Here is a 26,607-nt window from a genome sequence, read left to right as displayed (position 1 = left end):
ACAGAACCCATGGGAGTGAAGAGCTGTAGCGTGGGAACAGGACCCATGGGAGTGAAGAGCTATAGCATGGGGACAGGAGCCATGCCACTGAAGAGCTGCAGCATGGGGCAGGACTCATCATGGGCAGTGCAGAGCTGCAAACATGGTTTGAGGGTAGGGATAAATTTACAAGGCATAGGTATGTGAGTTATCTCTTTACAATACACAGGAAAGGTTATGTAAAAAAGTCATTACACTGGTATCAGTGTAGGTGGTGTCTGGTTATCAGATGGTCCTATAACTTTAGATAAGAATCAGTTCATATCAGGTCAGGATGTCCTATGCTTCCCAGAAGATGTTATAGATGGGTATGTAGGGCAGGATACCTTGGGCTTCTCTCCCTGGGACAGCCTTGATCCTCATCATCTCTAGTCACCAATGCCAGATGGTCAATGTTCCTGAGCCCCTCCTTCATAGCCCGCCAGTACGTATATAACTACGTCAAGATTACGTACCTGTTTAAGATGGTCTTTGCAATGTGAGTCTACCATCTTCCAATTTTTCTGACTGATTGAATAAATCCCATTCTTGAACACAGACTTGTTTGCAATTGATTGGCTTCAGGGTTGCGGTGAGCAGAATGAGCCCTTGATCAGTTACAACTGGATCTTACCACTTCCATATTTTTAAATTCTAGGAAATTCAAGTGATACATGGAGGTTTTGACTCTAGACTAGGGATTGGCAAATATTTGCTATAAATAAAAACATAGTAAATATTGTAGGCTTTGGGGCATACAGTCTCTTGGACAACTACTGGACTCTGCCTTTGTAGCCTGAAAGCAGCTATAAACAACACTTAAATGAATGGGTGTGATTGTGTTCCAATAACACTTTGTTTAGGGAAGAGGTGGCTGATGGGATTTAGCCCTCAGGACCTAGTTTGTCATTGCTTGCTTAAAACAATAGAATAAGACCCATGCTTCCCATTTTCTCAAGCCAAAACTACTTTCCTGGTTGAAGGAGCCAGTTTTATTAAGAAAAGAATACACTGTGCTCTTTGGAAATACATTCTATATTAATTGCAGCAGTCCTATTTCATTCAGGGCCTCATGATAGTTAATTTTATGTATCAACTTGGCTAAACCACAGTGTCCAGATATTCAGTCAAACACTGGTCTGGAAGTTGCTACAAAGGTGCCTTTTGGATGAAATTAACTGTTAAATCAGTAGAGTTTGAGTAAAGCAGGTTATCCTCCATAATGTAGGTGGGCCTCATCCAAACAGTTATTTAACAGTATCTTCAAAGATGATGACTTAACCTGTGCAACTGTAAAAGTTATATTCACCTATATTTCTATATGAATCTATATGAAACATGACTTTTCACTTAAATCAAATAATTATTCTTCTGGAATAATCTTGCTCATTTATTTATGCATTTGCAAAAGTGAGGTGATAGATGTCAATTGGTTGGCTTCACTGAAGCAGCAGACGTTTATGAAGAACTTTTATATTGTTAACATTATATTCTTCAAATAGAAAATCAGCTAAATTAATTCCAACAATGGTTTAATTTTTTCATCCACTTCTTAGAATCGATTAGTAAGCCTTTTGAAAGTTCACTCTGGTAAACATGAAACATCTGAAATCACTGGGATTATTAATATAAATACAGTTGGAAAGTTCAACATTCAAGACAAATTTGTTTTTGCAATAATAACACAAATACAAATTTTAGTACAGCACAGTGTCTTGGTAAAAACATTATTTAGTAAGTGAGAAAACTATGGAGTAAAATCTATTTGCAACTGTTTATTATGCACACATAATAAAAATTGCATCTAAATTGTTATATTAAAGAAGTTAAAATTATCAAAATTTAAAAAATATATACACAGTGGACTTGTTATATAAAATGTTGAGATAAAAATATAAATTTAAATATAAAATTTAAAGATAAAATATAAATTTCTACACGTTGGAATGTGTTTTCTCTCTGCTGCCTGTTATCAATTAGATTTTGGAAATGTTTGCACTTTTGAAGAACTACTTTGTAAATTAACCTAACTCTGCTACAATGGCATCATGTTTTTTGTGAGTGCTCTAAATTTTGGGTGTAATTTGTTTAAAATGAGTTGAAAATCTTTAATCATTTAGATAAGAAATGGAGCCAAAAAAACTTGCAAGATTTTTGTTGAATAAAATTGATATAAAGAAAGCTCCCAAACTGATAGAGATATTTAGTCCTACCAGATAATGAAAGAATCAAACAAGTTAAATAGTAAGAGCTCAAATAGTGTAATTTTTAAATACTATTACTGTTTTTTGTTCTATCTCAGCATTAAGAAAAGATATTTTAATAGTTTTTTTTTGTTTTTTTAGTACTTTAAGAATTTTTAAGTGTACACATTAAGAGGCATCATGGATGCAGTAAACATCACCACCATCAATCTCCTGAACCCTTTTCATCTTCCCAAACTGAAGCTTTGTACCCATTAAACAACTCCTCCTTGGGTCCGGCCTGGTGGCACAGTGGTTAAGTTGGCACGTTCCGCTTCTCGGCGGCTCAGGGTTTGCCTGTTCAGATCCCGGGTGCAGACATGGCACCACTTGGCATGCCATGCTGTGGTAGGCATCCCACATATAAAGTAGAGGAAGATGGGCACAGATGTTAGCTCAGGGCCAAGTTTCCTCAGCAAAAAGAGGAGGATTGGCAGCAGTAGCTCAGGGCTAATCTTCCTCAAAGGAAAAAAACAAAAAACCACAACTCCTCCTTCTCCTCAGCCCCTGGCAATCATCACTCTTCTTTTTGTCTCTATGAATTTGACTATGCTACATACCTCATATAAGTGGAATTACGTAATATTTGATCTTTTATGACTGGCTTATTTCACTTGGCATAACATCATTAAGTTTCATCCATGTTGTACCATGTGTCAGAATTTCCTTTTTTTAATTTTTTTATTTATTTTTTTCAAAGTGTTTCTCATTTTATTTTTTTATTTTTAAAAATTGGCACCTGGGCTAACAACTGTTGCCAATCTTTTTTTTTTTTTCTGCTTCATCTCCCCACACCCCTCTGTACACAGTTGTGTATCCTAGTTTCACGTCCTTCTAGTTGTGGGATATGGGATGCTGCCTCAACGTGGCCTGACGAGCGGTGCCATGTCCACCCGCAGGATCCGAACCTGGGCCGCCGCAGCGGAGCGCGCGAACTTAACCACTTGGCCACGGAGCCGGCCCCAGAATTTCCTTTTTTTTTAAAGGTAAGCGATATTTCATTGTATACTACATTTTATTTATTCATTCACCCAATGATGTATACTTGGGTTACCTCCACATTTTGGCTATTGTGAATAATGCTGCTATGAACATGGGGGTACAAATATCACATGGAGTCCCTGCTTTTAATTCTTTGGGGTACAGATCCAGAAGTGGAATTGCTGGATCATATGTTAGTTTATTTTTAATTTTTGAGGAACTGCCATGATGTTTTCTACATTGGCTGCACTGTTTTACATTCTCATTAGCAGTGTACAAGGGTTCCAATTTCTCCACAACCTGGCCAACATTTGTTATTTTCTGCTGGTGTTTGTTTTATATTAACCGTCTTAATGAATGTGAAGTGGTATCTCATTGTGGTTTTTTTTTTTTTTGAGGGAGATTAGCCCTGAGCTAACATCTACTGCCAATCCTCCTCTTTTTGCTGAGGAAGCCTGGCCCTGAGCTAACATCTGTGCCCATCTTCCTCTACTTTATATGTGGAACACCTACCACAGCATGGCATACCAAGCGGTGCCATGTCCACACCTGGGATCCGACCTGGAGAACCCCGGGCCACTGAGAAGTGGAACGTGCACACCTAACCACTGCGCCACCAGACCAGCCCCATATTTTGCCCATTTTTTAATTAGATTGTTTGATTTTTATTATTGAGCTGTAGGAGTTCTTTATATATTCTGGATATTATCATTTGTATGATTTGCAAATATTTTCACCCATTCCGCAAACTGACTTTTCACTATCGATAATGTCCTTTGCTATACAAAAGTTTTTAATATTGACGAAGTTCAATTTATTTATTTTTTCTTTTGTGGTCTGTGCTTTTGGTGTCATATGCAAGAATTCATAGTCAAATTTAGTGTAATGAAGCTTTTACCCATTCTTCTAAGATTTTTAGCTCTTACAGTTAGGTCTTGATCTTATTTTGAGTCAATTTTTGTATATGGTATAAGGTAAGAACCCAACTTCATTATTTTGCATGTGAATATCCAGTTTTCCCAAAACTATTCGGTGAAGACTGTCCTCTTCCTATTGACTATTCTGGGCACCCAGCTTGAAAATCATCTGCCCACATATGTGAAGTTTTTTTTCCTGGGCTGTCTATTCTATTCCACTGGTCTCTATGTCTGTCTTTATGCCAGTGCCACATTGTTCTGATTACTGTAACTTTGTAATAAGTCTTGAAATCAGGAAGTGTGAGACTTCCAACTTTGTTCTTCTTTTTCAAGATTTCTTTGGCTATTTGAGATCCCTTGAGATTCCAAATGAATTTTAGAATGGATTTTTTTTTCTATTTTTGCAAAAAAAGTCATTGGGAAGAGCTCTTATTTTTAATTGAATAAATGTATTTCGATATTGGACTAAAATAAATTGAGAAAGACTATGATATTGCTGCACCCAACTTTGGCAAAATTCAAAAGAATTATAGAGAAAACTTAAGCGACGTGCTTTTTGTGGCAAAAATGGTTTCCTGTATAATCCATTTTCTTTCACCGTCTTTATCAACTTCAATCAAGAGAGCTCCACCCTTCAGTGTAGCAGGGAGCAGAAAGGGGGTTGGATGACGATGTTCCCTCCCTTTAGAGGTTCACGTAAAAGAATATTATTAATTATGCTTCATCTCGGATTCTCAAAAATTTGTATTAATATATTGTGAAGTACAGAGGAAAGAAACATCTATCTCCCACGATCCAGATCAAGATTTTCTCCAAATCTCATTCTCCATCTGAATAATTTTATGTATATATTCATTATCATTTTAAAAATCATATACAATGTGTCCAATATTACTTACTATAATACAAATATTATTTCCAACCTTAGAGTAGCTGTGAGATTCCAAGGAGAAGAGTCCATCTGTCCCATGTTCTGAGGGTCCTATCCCTCTGCTTCAGGTTCACAGAGACAACCCCAACAGAGCAGTGTAAGGATTCTCTAATAGATTCTGTAATAAATTAAGGGACAGAGTACAGCCTGGGAAAGAAGATCACCTCCACATAAAACCAGCACTTCTCCTGGTCTCACATCAAGCTTGCTTTGCTACTTAGTGATCTTTTAGGCACTTAAGAAATTGATAGAATCAACATTTCTGTAAGGTGGAAAATGGTGTTCAGACATAGCAGACTATATACAGAAGTGTCGACGAAAATAATCCATAACCAATCTATAAATGAAAATTTGGGTGAGTTTATTCTGAGCTGAAATCTGAGGACCATGGCCCGGGGCCTTTCTTCCCAAAGGAAGAAAGGGCACCAAAGAAGTGAGGTATACAGAGTGGTTATATACCCCCAAACAGGACGTTTCACATGATTGAAATGTCTCTCCCACAATAGTCACAAGATTGCCCTGTCAGCACAGCACTTGATGGACACAGCAGGTAGTGGGTCTGCTATCTCAGAGGGCATAGCAGGAGGCAAGTTTATTGTCTCAAGCTGGGCGGTCACAGGTGAGCACAGCAATCAGTTTCTAGCCTAAGGAAAGATGCTTAATCCTTAAGGAGATGCCAGCTTGGGAGGGGGAGGGAAGTTGCACCTTTATCTCAAGGGCCTTTGTTCTTGCCATAGGGAATCTCTAAAGCAGATATACAATGCATGCTCAATGACCATGTCAGGCCCTTTTGGAGAGACAAGGTCAGGCCGGATTAGGTTTACACAAAATGGCTTCCTCATATACTCCAATATATCCTATTACTTGCCATTTTTATTTGTCAGAAGATTTCGTGTATTCTCTGGAGTCCAAAAACTAGGTGTGATGTAAATACATGGTATTAGAAAGGAATGCTGACAGTAATAATAATGAAGACAGTAAACTTTATGGACAAAATGTTAATGAGTCAGGAATTTGCAAATCTCTGAGGACATTTAGCAAATTATCAGTCACATTGACATATTAGAAAATCTGTGACCTTACTATGCCCCAGTGATATTAAATTATTTGTAAATCCTTTATTGAAACTTGTTAACAGGAATAAATATATTTAATGTTTGCATCGTTTCATCTGTCCTGTATTTTTTCGTTTGTTCATTGAAAGGTATCTATTCATAAATTCATATATATAGTGTAAATGTTAAAGGTGAAGCCAAAAATCCTTGATTATCCAACTCATATCTTTAAAAGAAAAGTTCTTTGATGTTAGATTGAAATTTCCATTCCTTGTATTTTTCCCATCTAGGTCCCTTATCTGACTTAATGTAAATCAAGTTACTATTGCTTTTGTAAATGAGATCAGTTGGGCTGAGTTACTCAGCACTATCAAAGCGATTTCTGTCTTATGATAATAGGTGTGCTGTATTATCCTTTATTTTCTCTTACTGTTGAAATGGTAATTGAATCTTTTGAGTCTTCAAATTTACTAGCAGCCAGTTTTTGTGTGTGTGTGTGATCAAAAAGAAACAAGAAATATACACCTATCTACCTATATGACTGAACTCTAATTAGGAAAGCATAATTCTACAGCTATTCAGAATTATAGCCTGGAACAGAAAATACAAGTTACTATTACTCTATATCTTATTATAGGAGGATCTGAATTGAATAAAAGGTAACACAGATGCTGCCTTTCCTTTTTCCTTTCTTTTCCTTCCTGGTGGTATTTATAATCTGGGAACTTGGCATAGCTTCTACATCCTTTTCCTATCCCAAACTCCAACCACATTTCTTTCTCAGGAAATACTGAGCAAAATTCTCTGAGAATAGAAAATAGAAAGCTTCCTCTTTCCCCTATTAAATAGTAGAAGCGAAAGAGACAAAGAATGAAGTCATCTGAGAGTTTACAATTGCAATTGTTTCTTTAAAAGGAGCATTTGAAAGTGTTCCTTCAAGACAACACAATTACATTTGATAATTACCTTCTTACATGGTCAATAATAATAATTTAAGGATCTAAAACATAAAACTCAAGTACTAGAAAGTACAAGAAACTATGTAAACTTCTAAGAACTTTCATTCTTTGTTTTTTTTAAGACAATCATTTATCAATCTTATATAACCTGTAATAAGCTAAAATGGCTAGAAAAAATCCTGCTGGAAAGAGATGCAGAATTTGCCTAAATTCCATTGTCAGGTTTACTAATTTTGAAACTCATCATTTAGAGAAGCCTGTGGAGAGTAGTGGAGAACAGCCTAAGAAACAGAAGAGGACTTTATGATCTGACATGAGTTAAAAGCTTAACATATCAGCTGCATGACTTGGGCCAGTGGTTTAAAATCCCCAAACGTTCATGTGGGTGACTGCAAATATACTATTCACGGAGCGTTTACTCTGGGCCAGGCACTGTGGTAGGCATTTATATATTTTTTTTTCTTAAATAATTCTCTTGACAACTACATGAGTTAAGCATACTTATCCTTATTTTATAGATAAATTGAGATTATTTTAGAGAAATCATAGTAATTTCCTCAGGATCAAATAACACTCAAGCAGCAGAGCCAGGATTTGAAATTGACAAGTCTAGCACCAAAACTCATGAATAGATAACGATTACATTACATTGCGTCAATTTATTAAAAATGATCTGTTTATAAATAAAAGTGCCCTTGGATTGTGCTCAGTAAGCTTTAACAAATATGATTTATTATTCCGTGAAGAATTCCAAGGATCAAAGTTTTGGCAACAGAAGTTCTCTAGCATTTACTTTTCTTTTTTTTTCACTGTGCTTCCCACCAGCAATCCTCTAGTGTAAACTTTTAATGACAGATTATAACCATGAGGATCTTTTACATAATGAGTGTAGGAAAGTTGTATTATCGTTCGTCACAGGAATTATGAAGTTTACTAAACAGAGTTGAATCTTAAGAATCATTTTTAGGCTAGTCTTAGAAATCAGCCTATTTCCACTTGAGACACTCTCCAAAGAGAAAGAACAAATTCACATTCCAGGTTATCTGCCAAGATAGACAGTGCAGCTGCCTTGTGACCTTCTTACATGAAATATTAGAGGTTACTTTTTAAAAAGTCCAAAGTAGATATGGCAGAAAGCGGATTTCCAGGTTTATTGAATGCACAAGCTAGATAGGTTTCTATGGTTAAAATTCAAACACTAATTAATAAGATTTAATTAAAAGTATCCTTACAGTCACCAAACTCTCTCCTTTTCCTTCCCTCCCTCCCTCCCTCCCCTGCTCTTCTTTAAGTTGACGAACATCTGTTTACTTTTCATCGAAGAAGCCTAACTAACAAGGCGTTCAATAAATAGTAGTTCCTTTCATTTCACACAATTCAGTATTAAAAAAAAAAGTACCTTTGCTACTTATGTAATGCCTTTTTAAAAAAATTATCACTACAAATATATTCTTTCCTATTTGAATACTCATCTACACCAAAGTTAGGTTTCAAATTTCTCTTACTGATGTTACTTTATTTATTCATATGTTCATATCTTTCTTCATTGAATCATTCGCTAGCCAGGCATTGGGATGGATAGGAAGAACAAGGCACAGCTCCAGACCTAGAAGGACAGTCTATCAAACGCGAAGGTTGACAGGCAAATGGGCAACAGTAATACTAGAAAAAAAGCTAGCCCAGTTCTATGGAATCGCAGAAAAAAGAGAAATTGACTCTAAAGGAAAGGCACACTAAGTTATAGCCGGTTACTTAGGAGTTAGCCTGTGTTAGATCAGCGGCATTTGTTTACATAATTCTCAATCACATATCTTTTCTGACATAAACAGCCTTCAAATTGCCAGTTAAACGTATTATTTTAGAAGTAACAAAATAATTCTGGATTCTATCCTGAAAAGCACTTTTTTTAGCTTTTTGGGGAGTGAACTGATGGTGGATTCATAAAATAGCTTATTAACCAAATCCTGCTTAAAAGCCAAAAAGTAGGAACTGTTAGAGCCACGAAAATTTCCTCTTTTCTTTATGCAGTGTTCAGAAACACTGTGCCGGAAGGCCTGGTTTTTGTCTACATAATAAATACACTGAAACGTTGCAGAGAGAAAGTGGATGCCATGCGTTTATCTAGGAAATTTCAACAGTAGCAAAAACAAATGAACAAACAAACAACCAGATAGTGTCACGGTGAGTAAAGAGCTCGATGTTGATGTGTTTTCTTCAACAGAATGCCACCTGTTTTATTTTATTGCAAACATTTCTATAAAATATGGTAAAAAAACAATTCAAGAGTGTTTCCATTTCGTGGCTGCAAAAGTCGGCTACCACTGCATATCCTGTCGTGGCATCTGTTTATTCATCCATCCTTAGGGATCATTAAAGAGATAAAAGATGATCTTAAATCTTGGATATTAGAAGATCTGAGAATATGCATAAAGTTTTTGTTTTTTGCGAGGAAGATTGGCCTTGAGCTAACATCTGTTGCCAATCCTTCTCTTTTTGCTTGAGGAAGATTGGCGCTGAGATAACATCCACGCCGACCTTCCTGTACTTTATGTGGGACACCAACACAGTGTGGCTTGACGAGTAGTGCTAATGCTGCACCCGGGATCCGAACCTGCAAACCCCAGGGCGCTGAAGCAGAGCACACGAACTTAACCACTGCACCACCCAGCCGGCCCCTGTGTAAAGTTTTAAAACTTAAATTTTCTTAAACATATTTGAGTCTTCTTGACCCATCAGTTGGTAGTCTTAAAATATGATGCAAAATTATACTGTTTCCGTTTCTTAAAAGAAAAAAATATTTCTCCCTTTCTTTGAGAACAGATATTTTCCATGTTACTAATGTTTAATTTATATGTAGACCCAGAAACTTCTTCTGACATAATATAAATTGACAGAAGAATATGGTTTATACTAGTAATTCAATTTTTATTCAACATTTCAAAAATATTTCTAATTTTTAAGTCACTCACATATAACTTTCACAAATTCTATATTGTTGCTAGATATATCTCTAACATATAGTTTTATAGATATAGAAAACTGATGTTTTTTAAAGGTTGACAGCTATTAAATCAAGGCTTAAACCAATGAAGGAATTCAGAAGCCTTTGTCCTAAAGACCTAACTTTAATTAATCAGGTCACCTATCACCTTGACAAGTAAAAAGGGCTTTCAGAGTAAAGACCCAGACTTTATAGTGTGATAGAGTGATTATGAGCATGATTTTGATCTGGTGACATTTACATGGCCTAAATTACAAGATAAAGACTATCTTTCTAAGACTGGCTGAAGTTAATTTATGGGATTTGAAAGATGATTAATAACGCTTGTGACAGGAAACAAGAAAGAGAGAAAATGTTTTCTGGAACTCCTTTCTCCTGTTCTCCAAGATAGGGTCAAAGGTGTGACTGGCCCAGGTGTGGCGGCACTAATCAGTTATATCCTGTTTATGTCCCTCCTACCATCTGTTTCTTTTTCTGGAGTTAACTGCTCACATTGAGGAAGAAATATTCTCAAAGATGGTGAGGTAGACAACAAAGTCTTCTGAATTTGCCTCTGCCCAATGTGGAAGGGCATGCCAGTCTTTTAAATTGTTTTATTTTCAGAGAGCAAAAACATAGTGAAATGGAATTACACTAATATGAACAAAATGCATAAACACAACTTATTTTGTAAAACAAAACATTAACAGGATTTTTAGGGCAGTGAAACTACTCTGAAGAATAGTGTAATGGTGGATACATGTCATTATATATTTGTCCAAACCCAGAGAATATACAACACTAAGAGTGGGCCCCAATATAAACTAAGGACTTGGATGATTATGATATGTCAAAGTAGGTTCATCAATTGTAACAAAAGTACCACTCTGGCAGGGGATGTTGATAGCGGGGGGACTATGCATGAGTGGGAACAGGGAATATAAAGGAAATTTCTGTACCTTATGCTCAAGTTTGCTGTGAATCGAATCTAAAAAATAAAGTTTATTAAAAAATATTGAGGTGCTTAATAAAAGGATTGTTTCCTCCAAAAAAGTAATCTATTCTACACTATGTAATGCATTTAATGCCATTATTTTTAAAATATCAATTTATACCAAAAGTTGAATAAAAGAATACATTTTAAAAAATGAGTAAAGGAAAACAAAGTAAATACCAAGTGTATCTGTTTGAGTGAAATAAACAAACGGATAGCTATCAAAAAACATAAATCATTTGCATCACCACATAATCCACATCTGAACAAAACTGCTTTGGTTTTGATATAAACCTGTGATTTATAAATAAATATATTTATATGTATTTATTATATTTATATTATATGTTATACATTATATTTATTATATTATAGTATTTATTTATAAATGTATAATAAAATATAATATAAATATATATTTAATATATATAAAATAAGATATTTGGAACACACTGTAGACTAATATGTGGATTATAAAGTTCTTCAAATGTTTGTGATAGATATTTATTTTTTATATAAAATGAAATACATAATGAAGTCTTCAGCAGATTATAATGGCAAAAATTTTCGTTTGCTCATGTTATTTCTAGCATTAGTAGTTTAAAGTATTTAAAAAGGGGGCCATTAGATTGAGGTGGCTCTAATGCCTTGGTAGCCTACGTAGTAAGCAAACCAAAACCTCACCTGTGTCAATGCACTCCAATCTGAGAAAATGAAACTTAAGGATAACCAATCATAAACAGCCAACGAGGCTTTCCCAAATAAGACAACCGTGTAAGCAATAGCCAACCAAATAATTTCCTTGCTTTGCTTTCATGTCTTCTCTGTAAGACTCTCCCCTAGCTCATGTCATTGGAGTGCTCTTAACCACCTTTGGTTTGGCACTGCCCAATTGGAACCAATGTATGCACAAATAAACCTTTGAAAGTTTTAATGTGCCTCAGTTTACCTTTTAGCACTTCATATACCACTCAATCTGGATATAAGAAAGTACACTCTATGGTAAGTGCTTCAAATTCATCCTGAGGTTTTGTAATAGATGCAGCTTTGGTGGCATTTATTTATTCTAAATATTTCTAAGAAAATGTTCAAAAAAGGTAATCTTGCTTAAATACATTTTGGTCACCACGAATACATTTTATTCCCATTTACTAGATTAGAAATACCCAATGAGTGAGTTAAGAGAGGCTACCAAGGCTTCACTTGCTCTCTGCATGACTGTCTCTTTCCTGCAACTACACAAGACACCACAGTCATCTGGAATTGAGGAGGTTATAGAATCTAAGAGCTTCCACTAAGACCATCCTGACCTACATCATAACTACCTAAGAAAATTCTCAAAAAGAAGGCCGTATTCTCCCTAATCTACCTCTAATCTGGCTCCCTAACAAATTTCTCCAAATCTTCTGAATTGACCCTTTACCTGACTGCTCTGACTAAAATTCAGCTGTCTGCTGAGGCCAATGATTCCCCTGCAGACCTTTTAGCCGTGACTTTTTTTTCCACAACCCAGACACCACAACACTCACCGATGTGTAAGTTACTCGCTTATTCTTCATTGCTACAATCTACAGGAAGCCAGTATGGCCTGTCTCTTCCTCTGGAATACTAGTAAAGTGTAGCTATCACAGAGCTTTTCACCATGAAGCAGTGCTTAGCCATTCACATAAGCAATTTGCTTTTCTGTTTACAACACGCATTAGGTTCTCTTCTATCCTTAAGACATTTGTTGATGCTAACTAATTTATGTGCTGTGATTCTTGTCTATGACTCTGAAATTGAATCATTGGTTTCTCCAAGTTTATCTGGGTAATTCAAGTAGTCCAATGTTTTTGTATATTCATGTCTTAGCTCTGGCTGTTACATCAAAATATCATAGACTGGGGGGCTTAAACAATAGAAATTTATTCCTCATAGTTTTGGAGGCTGGGAAATCCAAGACCAAGGTGTTGGCCAATTGCTTCCCGGTGAGAGCTCTTTTCCTGGCTTGCAAATGTCTGTCTTCTTGATGTGTCCTGAGAGAGAGAGTACACTCTCTGATCTTTTCTTATAAGGGCATTAATTGCATCATGAAGACCCCACCCTTATGACCTCATCTAAATCTAATTACCTCCCAGAGGCTCTATCTCCAAATACCATCACACTGTGCATTAGGGCTCCAATTTACGAATTTTGGAGGGGGCACAAACATTCAGTTGTCGGTGTCGCAACCCAATGTACACATCAGGATAGATGCGGAGAGGGCTGATGGCCACTCTGAGTTTATTATAACCATCGTTTCAATATATACATAGCTTACATCTGTTAAACATACACAGGTATTCTAGATAAAGTAATTAGCGAATGCCAAGAATTCTTAGTGATTTCTCAGGGAGCCCTCCCTTGGCCTCTGTTTTGATATTATCATGTTGTTGCTGTGCTCCTATATTTTTATCTCAGAGCAGGCAAGGTCTCTTAGGCAACGGTCCCTCTTGCTCCCGATATCAATATCGTTTCTCCATCTGTGCCCCCGGGCGGCCGCTGCCTGGCTTAGGTTGCCCCCCCAGGGGGTCTTACCCGTCATTGGCTAACCAGCCTTCTCACCTCCGGGTCACAGTTTGTTGGCAATCTTTTTCCAGTGATTATTAACCCTTCCTATGTCAGGGGCGGCTACATCAGTCCATAATAACTCATGAATCCATAACTCCTTAATGTCAATTTTAAAAAGGAAATCTATCACCTCATGTCTAGCAACCCCTAGCCTTGAGCTACACTCTCCAGAAACAGGAAACTGCTGATAGGTCTTCCTGGTAAAATTGGCTGTTTGTTAGTTGCGTCCTTCATAATTTTGCTCATCTTCCCCTTCCGGACACTATTCCTCTTCACCTTACCTTCACATGGACAATATCTACTCTGCTTTAAAACTCAGACCCCTCATATGGGAAATCTTTCATAGTTGTTGTTTTTCAGATCTTTCCTTCCAGACTGGGTAAGGTGAATCTGTTTCACAACAATGTTTATATCTGCAGTGCCCCCCACACAAACTCTACTGGTGTTTAATGAAACAATACACGAAAGCCAATGAGATAATTTTTCTTACTCCCAACAGATAAAGGAAGAGAGGCAAGGAGAAAACAAGGTAAATAAAATGATAGGCCAGATACTTTTCCTTAGCTGCCCATCAACAAACGCCCACATCTTCCTTGTTTCTTTTTTCGTTTGTAAGTGGCAGTGTTCCCCGTCCCAGGGAATGAATCGTGTTCCCTCTATGTCATTTATGGCATGCCATCTCCACTGGCCAGTAATCAGCTTAAGAGTAAATATGACCCACTTCTGGCATTGGAATTATAAAGGGAGGTAGGGTGGGGGGCTTTCAGGAAACGTTTTCCTTGCTGAACACAACAGATAGATAAGGATAAACACTGCTTGCCCCTTCCTATTAAGGTGATTGAAATGAAGAAACTATGCTCAGAGGCTATGGCAGCCTTCTTATAACCAAAAGAGGTAAACCAAGAATACACCAGAGAAGTGAACCTGGAGGCCTAATTTGTTCAACTTCTGTATCAGCTCTGGAATTTCCCATATGCAGACTACTTGTTACATGGAAATGTAAATTTCTATTATTTAACCTACTTAGGTCAGGTATCAGTTTCTTGCAATTAAATGGATCCTAGGTGACTCAGAAGGCTTACAACCATGAGATTGTCACCTGTTAACACATCTGGGCAGAGACCTTCCCTCACGTTAGGTCCTCTCCTCTCTGCCTTTCAGAAGCAACATATTGGAATTGGAGGCCTTCAGTACAGATTTTCTGTGCGCATCTTATTTTGGCTATATAGGGGCCAGCTAACGCTATTAATGATCATAACCTTTTATCGTCCACTGAGAAATTTCTTCCCGTTGCCTTCCTACAGCAGAATCTCATTTCTCCGAGAAAGTGGTGCCAAGCAAGCCCCCATCTTCACAAATAAGCTGTTAGAAGAGGCATAACCAGCGGACTGGGTGAAACAGCAACTGAATCACTGCATTAAGGCCTAAAGCACTTGAAAGCTTCCAGAAGGGGTCAACTCTCTGAATATCTATTGTGAAGGACAACTTCCTTCCTTTGAAGGAACTCTATTTTTATTGTGCATCAGGCATTAATAGAAACCACCTCTTCACCCTCCCTCCGATCACATCGTGATGCTCTCACCTCCCATAACAAATTCCTCTCCTAAAGAGCTTAGTCCCCTGCTAAAGGGCGGCTCACTTAGCACAAGACATGGGAAACATCTCCATCACCGTACACAGAATGCTGGAAAATGAACGCATTGGCAGGTGAACGTGTGTGAATTTGAGATCTTTAGCTGTCATAGAACAACTATTATGAACTAACAGACCCAGAAATTTGCATGGAATAATTGTTATTTGAATTTATATTTAATGTCTGGTGGAAAATGCAGTCCAGTTGACAGTCTCAGGAGTTTAGCAATGAGACCTTAAAATCCCTGTGCCTTAATTAGTCCATTCATAAGACTGAAAGAAAAACTAGTTTAACATGACCCTTTGAAAATTGAAAGTATGTTAGCTTTGAAGGGGCAGAAAGCTTTATTGTTAAATAGCACACAATGTGTCACCTAAGAAGACACATGTAAATTCAAGAAATATAACTCAGATGTGGAAAAAGAGGGAAAAAAGGTATTAAATGGCCAATTCATCACTGGAAAAAATTCACACTTCGGAAAAAAGAAAAATCAAGTGCATTTTATCAGGAGATCAAGAGTCAACATAGAGAAACCTCATTTCTAAATTACTAATTACATTATATATTAAATAATTCAACAAATTTTAATTTACTCTGTGCCCTTCATGTATTCCAAATAAGACTGCTTATTATTATGCCAAATTCCTTTCCACATCCTGGAGAGTAACCACAGTTTATAAAAATGGTTAAATCAGTGAAATGCATCTTTGTCACATAAATATCTTTTACTTTTCTTTCAAGGTTAATATTACATTTATAGTTTGCCTCTTATAAGCCATAGGTTTTCAGCGGTTGAAGTGGCTACAGAAAAGCATCTTTACAAATTTCTATTATTGACATATTTAAGTTATAAAATCCTAGAGAATGACATCAGTCATATCTAGCCTTTAGATTAAACGAACACTCTCAGAGATAGCAGAATTTGGTTCAAATGAATGCCATTTGAGAAAATGTATGGTGTTCTGATATGCATTCAGGCTTCCAGATAAAAATCTTATCCATCAGCTATCGATGAAACCTTTACTGTGTCTATGATGTAGAATACACTAGTCAGTAGCAATGAGGAAAAGGGGATCTGATATTTAAATTGTTATACATCCTATATTCTGAACAAAAGTTTATTATTAGAAATCAAAAAAAGGTTTGACTTTATCATCTTGCGTTAGTTACATAGAAAGGAAAGAAAGAAGGAAGGAAGGAAAAGAAAGTAAGCAAGCTGTGTTTTAACGAACATAAAATGTGAGTTTGAATAACAGATATTGAGAAGCTCTCTTTGGCTGAGATCTGATCATTCCTGATTGAAGAGAGAGAAGCAATCATTCAAGAGGTGTTGCTCATAATACCCACCTAATCAGAAGGTGGGTGGGTAAAAGGCTTTTATAGTTATAAAGATAAATATTAACATTAAAAGGAATACACGTCTTACCATCAAAATACAAAACCTATTTAGCAGTGAATAATACCACTAAATGTACTGCAATCACAGAAGTCACCTCTTGAGTGGAACACATTTTCTGTTTTGAAAACTTAGACTATTTGCGCTTATGGATAACTTTTTATGTTTTTTGATATTGTTTCATTACAATATAAAAAATATGGTTAGAAAATACAGCTGCCTTCATAAATCTTTTTATGTTTTGCTGATGCTTAATGTCTGACTTCAGAGAATTTTAAAAGCATAATAAATGCTGTTAATTGTTTTTATTTAGGTGGAAGTCCTGAAAGACTCTTCAGAGGGATTGGACCACACAGCTTCAAGAAAATACAGTGTTTCAAAATATTGTAAAAGATGTGTTTAAAATGTATATGTGTGTTTATGTTTATTGCCTTTTCTACTGTAAATGACTGATAATTAAAAATAATTACATATCAATGATCTAAACAGCATTTTTCAAAGATGAGAAGTATACCTTTAGTATGAATTTTGAATTTAAAAATATAAAAAGAATTATGCTTTACTATTATTTAATATTTAGACTGGCAGTGGCACCTTCTCTAAGGCCACGTCTATCAGAAGGTCCCATGTGAGGTACAGGTAGGATCCACCCCTAGGGAAGAAGGAAGTTCCATGAGGCAGTAGGTGAAAACGACACTTTCAATAGTTTCTTTTCAACGTATTTTGACAAAGTACAGCATATGTATGCCAGACTAACATGATTTATGAGTTATAATAGCTGGTTTAAGCTAAGTAAATCTCAAAAATGGATAATGACCTTAAAATATTCCTGTAAGGAACAGTTTATTAAAAATAGCACCAATAATTCAAGCACAAACAATGAGAAAAAAAGCAGAGATGACATTTAACACATCCTAGCTAAAGGTCTTCATCTGCTAGATCACGAGACGAAAGAATGATGATCTTAGTCATATCTAACAAGAGGTAGGCAACAGATGGGAAAATCAGAGTATCAGAAATAGGGATTTATATTCACTATATTTAAAAATAAATAGTGTTCTATCTTGTTTGCTTTATTTCTGAGTTAAGAATGCTTTGAAGTTTTTGTGATACGAACAATATTTACAAAAATTTATTTCATCTTTATTTTCTTTTAAAGATTTATATCTTGAGTAGTATTCTGATTATGTTTATAAAACTTATAACATATGAGAATAGTCATCCATACATACGATTTATTTTAACATTTATATTTTGGAGTAGTGGTCAATAATTATGTAGTAAAAGAAGTCTGGATTTTTTTTTTTTTTGAGGAAGATTAACCCTGAGCTAACTACTGCCAATCTTCCTCTTTTTGCTGAGCAAGACTGGTCCTGAGCTAACATCCATACCCATCTTCCTCTAGTTTATACTTGGGACGCCTACCACAGCATGGTGTGCCAAGTGGTGCCATGTCCGCACCCGGGATCCGAACTGGTGATCCTGGGGCCACCCAAGTGGAACATGCGCACTTAACTGCTGCGCCACTAGGCCAGCCCCATAGTCTGTAATTCTTTAAAAAGTTTGAATACCACCACTCTAGGAGAGGAGAATTTGAAGGGTTTTAGTGAGAATAGGAACTCAATTTAATCTATTTTTAATTGAGCAATAAGGACTTCAACCTAAATCTAGCATGCAGTCTATAAATTTGACTGATTTTTAAATGAAATACATTAACTAGATGATCTGGAAACTGGGATTCTTTATCTTTATTACATAATTTTCATGCAATTAATATCTGATGATTGTCATCTAAGTGGTAAAAAAAATAATCTGTACTTACGGCCATGAATGCAATATAATTTACATGAATAAACATTGTTCTGATTTCCAGAAAAACGTATCTTACTTTTGAGAATCTTTACAAGCTGCAAATTTGGAATGTAAATCGCTGTTAATCTGGACGCTCTGTCCATCTTTCCTGTGGATATACTGCAAAAAAAAAAGTGAAATATTTCAATTTCATAACTGAAATTTGGTCAAGATTATGTTCATATAGGCATACATTTTCTTTTTGAATTACTTAAGAGAATCTATTTTATCTAATAATATGTAACCTATGTTTACCAGGAACAAGCATAAGAGAGAAAATAAGGTCCCATCAAAGACCCTGAACTATTTCTCGGGTTGTGCCACCTCCTCTCTATGCTGCACATACTCCTGCCAATCCCTAAAGCTTCCAGTTCATTCTGAGATTCCTTGAAATCTCTAACATGTCCCTTTAATTATATGCTCTGTCTCTCAGCAAGGCTTGGTGTGTAGGAGCACAGATTTTGAGTCTGAATCTTGGCTCAGCACATAGAATGTGTGACTTTGAGCAGGAGATCTAAGGTCACAGGATTCAGTTAGTCAATATATGTGAGCACTTGGAAAGTGTGTGGCACATAGGAAGGCATCACACATAGTCCTATTTGCATCGTCAGTGATAACTCTGGTATTATGGACAACTAATGAGGTTGTTCCACCACAGGCGCCACCAAATTTACTGCCACCACACTGTGGCCTAAAAACACCCAGAAGTATCTCCGCCAGGAAGGATGCCAGGTCCTGATGTTTGGAGCACCGACGTGTGCTCTGAGGATCTGCCTGCTCTTGGCATTGCCTCGATCCCTGCTGTGGCTGTGGGCTCTGTGGATGCTGATGCTGCGGCACTCTCACTGTCCCACAAAAACCATAGTCAAACAGCACGTCTTTCTATTTGCTCTTCTACTGTATAGTGCTATACCTTTTGCCCGGAGCAAACACAGTGGCCCCCTTTCCTTTACCCAAATCTTTATAACTAGAATAGCGATTATACACTAGTAGCTCTTGGGCAGTTGTTGCTGTTGTTAGTGCTGTTGAGTCAATTCCGACTCCTAGCGACCCTGTGGACAGCAGAGCAGAACCCTGCCCTTTTTGCACCATCCTCTCACCTTCTGGTGCTACATCAGACAGTGCCCTGCTGAGTATGCATAGGGTTTTCATGGCCAACTTTTTGGAAGTGGGTGGCCAGGTCTTTCTTCCAAGTCTGTCTTAGTGTGGAAGCTCTGCTGAAACCTGTCCACCATGAGCATCCTTGATGGAACTGGAAATAGCAGTGGCATAGGAGCATCACAGCAACAGGCAGCCACTCCAGTGTGACAACTGACAGACAGGAGGTGTGGTTCCCCAGGAAACGAACCAGGGCTGCAGTGGTGAGAGCACCAAATAGTAACTACTAGGCCACCAGGGCAGGCTATCATGGGCAGTACTTAGTGTTTATTAACATATTTTTAGAGCATTTAAGTTGGGCCTCTATGTTCAATTGATTATAGTCTTATTGTTAATTATTACCTGATATCCTAATACGTTTTCCTGTTTGGCTCCTGAAGACATTTTTCTTGGGTTTTAGTCTCTTTCTCACATTGTCAAATAAATTAATTCCCTGTAGGCTCTTTGGTACTTCATCTATATAAACTCTGGCAAGCCACCTCGTTACTTCTCCAGATGTTTAAGAATTTAAGGTTGGTGTGGACTGGTTTTGAAATGGAGGTTTTACTACAAATATAATGTGATAAGAAAAACTTGACAATTTTGAAGTGTTCTTGGTCTTGGCCTGATAGAAAATATCATAAAAGCCCATAGTAAATAATTTCTAGTGAATGGATAAATTAATAATTTTATAAGCATACTTACCATATGTTCTTGTACAGAAATTTATATCAACACATTAGAGTTTCTTAACTCATTTTTTCTTTCATATAATCAAATTTGTAAATGGAGCCTAATATCTAAGTAAGCTACTTTGAAACATACTAAAAGATATGCTGAGAAGGAAGAATGAAATTAATTTTTTTTTCAAAAGTTAACTGGCTTTAAAAGTAAGCTTTGTATAACAGGAGTTCAACTTTCCGAAAATCTGTATCAACAAAAGCAAAAGTCATTCTGGGCACAATGAGGAATTTCTACGTTCGGAACTATCTTTCACTTTTCAAAAATCTGACTGAGAACAAATAGTTAAATGTGCTCAAAACAGAAGGGGCCAAGTCATTAGGTCTATTGCGGCAGCTAAACAACGTGTGAGTTACAGAACCGTGGCCCTGAGGGTGACTGAGCAGATGAGGGAAGAAGGGAGTCACAGCCAGGGCGTTCCAGCTCAGGCCATGAGTCCATCTATGATCCAATGGGGGCTAGTCAGATAAGTCACTCTGATCCAGCACGATTCTCCTTCTTCAGGAGTCCCTAAAAAGCTCTCTGGTTTGCTTCTGTCTGCCTTCTGTGTTAGAGACAGCTGACTGTCTCAATATCCAGGCTTCCTTTTTCCCTTTGTAAGCTAATCATCTATTTGTAGTGAGGTATCTGACCATGCAGAGTTCAGAATGCATTTTCTAGCCTCCCTTTCAAACAACTGTGACCCATAGGTCTAAGTTCTGACCAATGGCGTTGAGACAATATAAAACATCAGGCCACCAAATCAGAATCAGTGGTCTTATCCCATATCAAATTGTGATACTTGCAAAGTTGCAGCTCAGGGCAAAATCTGGAGACATCTGGACTATCAAAATGACTCTCCAGGGTCCGGCCTTGTGGTGCAGTGTTTAAGTTCTTGCAGTCCACTTCAGCGGCCCGGGGTTCACAGGTTTGGATCCTGGGCATGGACCTACACACTGCTCATCAAGCCATGCTGTGGCAGCATCCTACATAAAAAATATAGAACGATTGGCACAGATGTGAGCTCATTGACAATCTTCCTCAAGCAAAAAGAGGAAGATTAGATGTAAGCTCAGAGCCAATCTTCCTCACCAAATAAAACCCCAAAACAGTCTCCATGTCTTGGCTTTTTATGTCAAGATGATCCTTGTTTCAGATTTAACATAGGAGGTCCCTGAGTGATGTGTGTTACTCAAAAGGAAGCTATTTTGGTCATAAGATGCCTTGGTTTTATACTCCAATAGTTATATTTTTTAAGTGACGTATTCCATGGAACCATTCCTCAAAGATTTCGTAGATTCAAGGTGTGTTTACCACAAGCAATCCTAAATATATCAGGTATATTCTGCTAAAAGTATTTCAGAGATAAGGACTCTCCAGCTAGTAAATGCCATTAGTGAGTTTGCCAAGGTATTAGCATGATTACAGTAGAATTTGACCCGATGCTTACTTTTTACTAATCAGATATTTAAGCCAAAAATCCATGTGTGACTTTCAGGATTCCTCCCTGTAATGTTATACCAAACCACCTCCAGAAACTCAACTGCATTTAGCATTGACCAACATTGAATTCAGATGTTCAAACAACCAAGAGTTGGCACTTTGATAGAGAATTGTCGATACACCCATATTGATAAAGTCAGCTTGATCTAAATGTAAGATTCTTCTCTCATGTAGCGCTCTCTGAATCCATTTCTACACAGAGTCTGAAGATTTATACTGACATAAATTAATAAAATCTTGAAATTCTTTTAGTGTGCAAGTCTTTTCTTTCTGAGTTAAAAATTATATACAATCCTCTATAATTGTATCCAATTATATGTATCCCCTGATGTAGTCATAAATCTACAAGCAATTTGGGAGGGATGGGAGAAGCAGGGCATGAAGAAAATGCCAATGTAAATAATGCAGGTGATATCATTACAAATTTTTCAGGGTATGAACTACTTCATTGGACTTAGAAGTCCAATGACAGTTCCGCTGTCAGAAGACGCTCATGGAGTTTAGGAGTTTGGGATATACAGATTTATTTGAATCTACCAAAATGTCTCAATTACAGTATTAGAGTCTCTCTGTTTAGCAAACAATACATTAACTTTCATAAAAGGGACCTAATAGGCCTGCTGCTTTAAACCACTCCTGCTATAGTGGTTTAGAGCAGTGGTACCTACACCCAACAATGGTGTACTTTCATCAAATAGGTAAGTGTTCCACAGCTGTATTCATTCTATCAGTTTTTCATCCTCTAATGATGATAGTTTTTTTTTGCTGTCTTCAACACTATCATGTCAGATAACCATCCCTGAATCCCATTTTCTTTCTTTCTTTTTCTAACTTTCTTTCTTTCCTTCCTTCTTTCTTTCTTTCTCTCTCTTTCTTTCTTTCTTTCTCTCTCTCACTCTCTCTTTCTTTCTTTTTTGAGGAAGATTGGCCCTGCGTTAATATCTGTGCCCATCTTCTTTTATTTTATATGTGAGATGCCTGCCAGAGCATGGCTTGATAAGTGGTGCGTAGGTCTGCACCTGGGGTTCCAAACAAGCAAACTCTGGGCCACTGAAGTGGAGCCCGCAAACTTAACCACTCCACCACTGGGCAGGGCTTGAGTCCCATTTTCTTTAGGGACTGTTTGTTGCCTGCATCCTCTTTTGGTAATAATTACTAAACACAAAAAGTAAAAAGTTATAAATAACAGACTTCTTTTTATCTACTTTAAGTAGAATTAGGTTTATTAATAGATAGGGAGCTCAAAGCAATTTTTGGACTACTAAATGGACTCAGTAAATCCTGAATTTCCAGGAATTATTCCCTAAACCAAACCATAGACCTGGAGATGAAGGTACATGCCTTCTCTGCCTCTCAGTTGATAGGGAATGAAAGGAAGTTGCTACCAAAGCCGGTATTTCCAGGACTGTGGTACCTCCGCAAGAATGCTCATCAGTGAACGTCTGCTCCCTGCCTCTCTTGCCACAAGTATCTCCTTCCAAAACTGAAACTCTCAACTGGGAATATTTCTCGCTTCAGGAGGCTAAAGTTTCTTTATCTGATTTATAAAATCTAAATCATATCCAGTAGCCTAGGGTCAATGAAGTCTGAAAAGTAGTATTTTTGCCCTATTTCTCCTACACACTGGAAACAAATATGAGTCCACATTGAGCAAGACAAGCCACCACATCTGACACATCTATGATTAACTACTTTCTCATGGAAATCGACTATCAAAACTAAATGACGGGGCTGGCCCTGTGGCCGAGTGGTTAAGTTCGCGTGCTCCGCTGTAGGTGGCCCAGTGTTTCATTAGTTCGGATCCTGGGCGCGGACATGGCACTGCTCATCAGACCACGCTGAGGCAGTGTCCCACATGCCACAACTAGCAGAACCCACAACGAAGAATACACAACTATGTACCGGGGGGCTTTGGGGAGAAAAAGGAAAAAATAAAATCTTTAAAAAAAAAACAAAAAACTAAATGACGTATCTAAGTTTGAGAAATGATAAATTGGACAAAGTTAATATGTTTCTTTACTGTGGCCTTTTTAAGAGCCTTTTAAATATGAAATCCCTTGAAAGGGGATATAATAAGAGGTATTTTAAGATTTGACCACAAAAATATTTTTATGAAATGTCTATTAGAAAAGAATGAGATCTTAGATTCAATGCAATAGCTTTAAAAACAAGCAGCCTAACTGCTGCTTTTTTAGACAACTACGTAAGTGTAATTGATTACCTCCACTCCCTGAAAAACTAGAGATGAAGCCAAGAAAAATATATACACATGCATGTGTGTATACTCATATCTTTTGTGTCTGAATGTATGTGTGTGTGAAAACATATTTGGAAAATTGATGTAGATTACATAAGGAATAACTACAAATAAAATTAAAACGTAACAGCAAAAGTGACACCACATAAATCTCAATCAAGCCATTGGCATATAGAGAAAAAACAATAAAAAGACTAAAATGATGAGGGAGAAGCTGATAGATATGTTTGATCAGAACTGAGAGGAACTCATAATGTTTCATTTAGCTAGTTACTCTTGAGGAAGAGATAAAAACAAAATTTAAAAAATAAACAGGGGCCAGCTCCATGGTATAGTGGTTAAGTTTGGCATGCTCTGCTTTGGTGGCCTGGAGTTCACAGTTCAGATCCTGGGCACAGACCTATACCACTTGTGAGCCATGCTGTGGTGGCTACCCACATACAAAGTGGAAGAAGATTGGCACAGATATTAGCTCAGGGCTAATCTTTCACAAGCAAAAATAAGGGGGGGCAAGATTGGCAACAGATGTTAGCTCAGGGTGAATCTTCCTCAGAAGAAAAGAAATAAAAAGAGAGAGAGACAGAAAGAGAGAAAGAGAGGAAGAGAGAAAGGAAAGAAAGAGAAAGAAAGAAAGACAGGAAGAAAGGAAGAAAAATAAAGAAAGCAAGAAAGAAAGAGAGAAAAAGAAAGAAAGGACTTTCTGAAAGATGACTTTCTGGTGTTATGAGTTATCTATGAAAATGCATGCATACCCTGTAACATTTTAGAATCTTAACAATTAAGAAATACTTTATGTGTCTTCATGTTAAAAATGAAAAATACAGGGTTATTTTTTAACCAAAATATCCAAAATTATTCATATTTCTCTGAAATATTAAATGTCAGAACTTATGGAATCTGTATCTATACTTTTGAAGGAAAAAAATTCCCCAGGAATTTTTAGTATGACCAATTTGTTTTACTTTTTTTTTTTTTTTTTTTTGAGGAAGATTAGCCCTGAGCTAACATCTGCTGCAAATCCTCCTCTTTTGGCTGAGGAATACTGGCCCTGAGCTAACATTCGTGCCCATCTTCCTCTACTTTCCATGTGCAATGCCTACCACAGCATGGTGTGCCAAGTGGCGCTGTGTCCATACCTGGGATCCAAACCAGCGAACCCCAGGCCGCCTAGGGGAATGTGTGCGCTTAACTGCTGTGCCACCGGGCCAGCGCCTATTTTACATTTTTTAATGCAACTTAGTTATTCACAGAAAAGCAACTCCTCAGAAAATTTACCCTTCACATAACTTTTAAAAATATATTATTTGCTATTGTACTCGTCAATTACGGAATTAATATAGGTTATAAAGCATCATCAAGTAAGGAGGAAATCATAGTGCAAATATGTTAACAGGATGTTTTTCACTTAAATTGTCATTTGAGATAAGATTTGAATGTCAAGGAGTCAGCCATTCAAGGATCTGAGAGAAGAGAAATGAGAGGGCTTGGTTTATGAGCACCAGGAAATGAGATCAGAGATTCAGGCAAGCACTCATGCTAGAGTAGGATGTAGAAATTTTAATCTCTTTGCAAGGGAAAGTCATTGAAGGATTCTGAACCGGGCAGTTGCTTGACATGATTTACATTTTGGAAAGATCCCTGGGGCTACAGTGCCAAAGAAAGATTTCTGGAGTAGAAGTAGAAACAGGAAGGCCAGATAAGTGCTAACAGAGGAGCGTAAGTGAGATGTGGCTGGGGCTTAGTGCAGAGACACAGTGAAGCTGGAGAGAAGTGCAAATATGTGGAATAAGTTTTAGACAAAAACTGGTAAGGTATGATGTGGACTGGCAGTCAAGAGGGAGAGAACTAGAGAAATCAAGGATGACTTCTTGGATTTGGTTTCAGCAACTGGGTGAATGGTGGTGCCCCTCCCTGAGATGGAATTCGTTATCTAAGAAATATATTTACAGGGGTTGGAGGGAGAAAGAGATTTGTTTTTGAAATGTTGAAGTTGGAAATACTTATTAGACGTGAAGCACCAGCAATGGTTGAATACAAGTTAGACATTGAGAATATAGCCAGTGCTTCGTGTGAGGGTGGTGCCGAGGGACATCACCCAGTGTGCCAGACGGAGGGAGGAAGTAGCAGGATCCCCAAGGAAGCCTAGGGAACTAACTCAGGGATGCCGGACAGTACCCTGGAGACTCCATGAATTATCTGAGATATTTGAGCTAGGAAATGGAAAAGGAATATGTTCCACAGAAGGAGTGATTATAAAGCCAGAGAAATTTTTTTTTCGCAACTGTTATTTTGGACTCATTTTTTTTTCCTTTTAAGGTAGTTCAACTTCAGACACAGTTACTTGTTACCAGGTAAGCTGGATGCCATAAGGGATTCAATGTGAAACATGTATGCTTGTCCCAGTAATTAATCCTGAACAAATATCAATTTGGATAACTAGCCC

Source organism: Equus caballus, chromosome 3 (assembly GCF_041296265.1).
Source record: "Equus caballus isolate H_3958 breed thoroughbred chromosome 3, TB-T2T, whole genome shotgun sequence".
NCBI lineage: Eukaryota > Metazoa > Chordata > Mammalia > Perissodactyla > Equidae > Equus > Equus caballus.
This window is presented reverse-complemented; position numbering follows the sequence as displayed.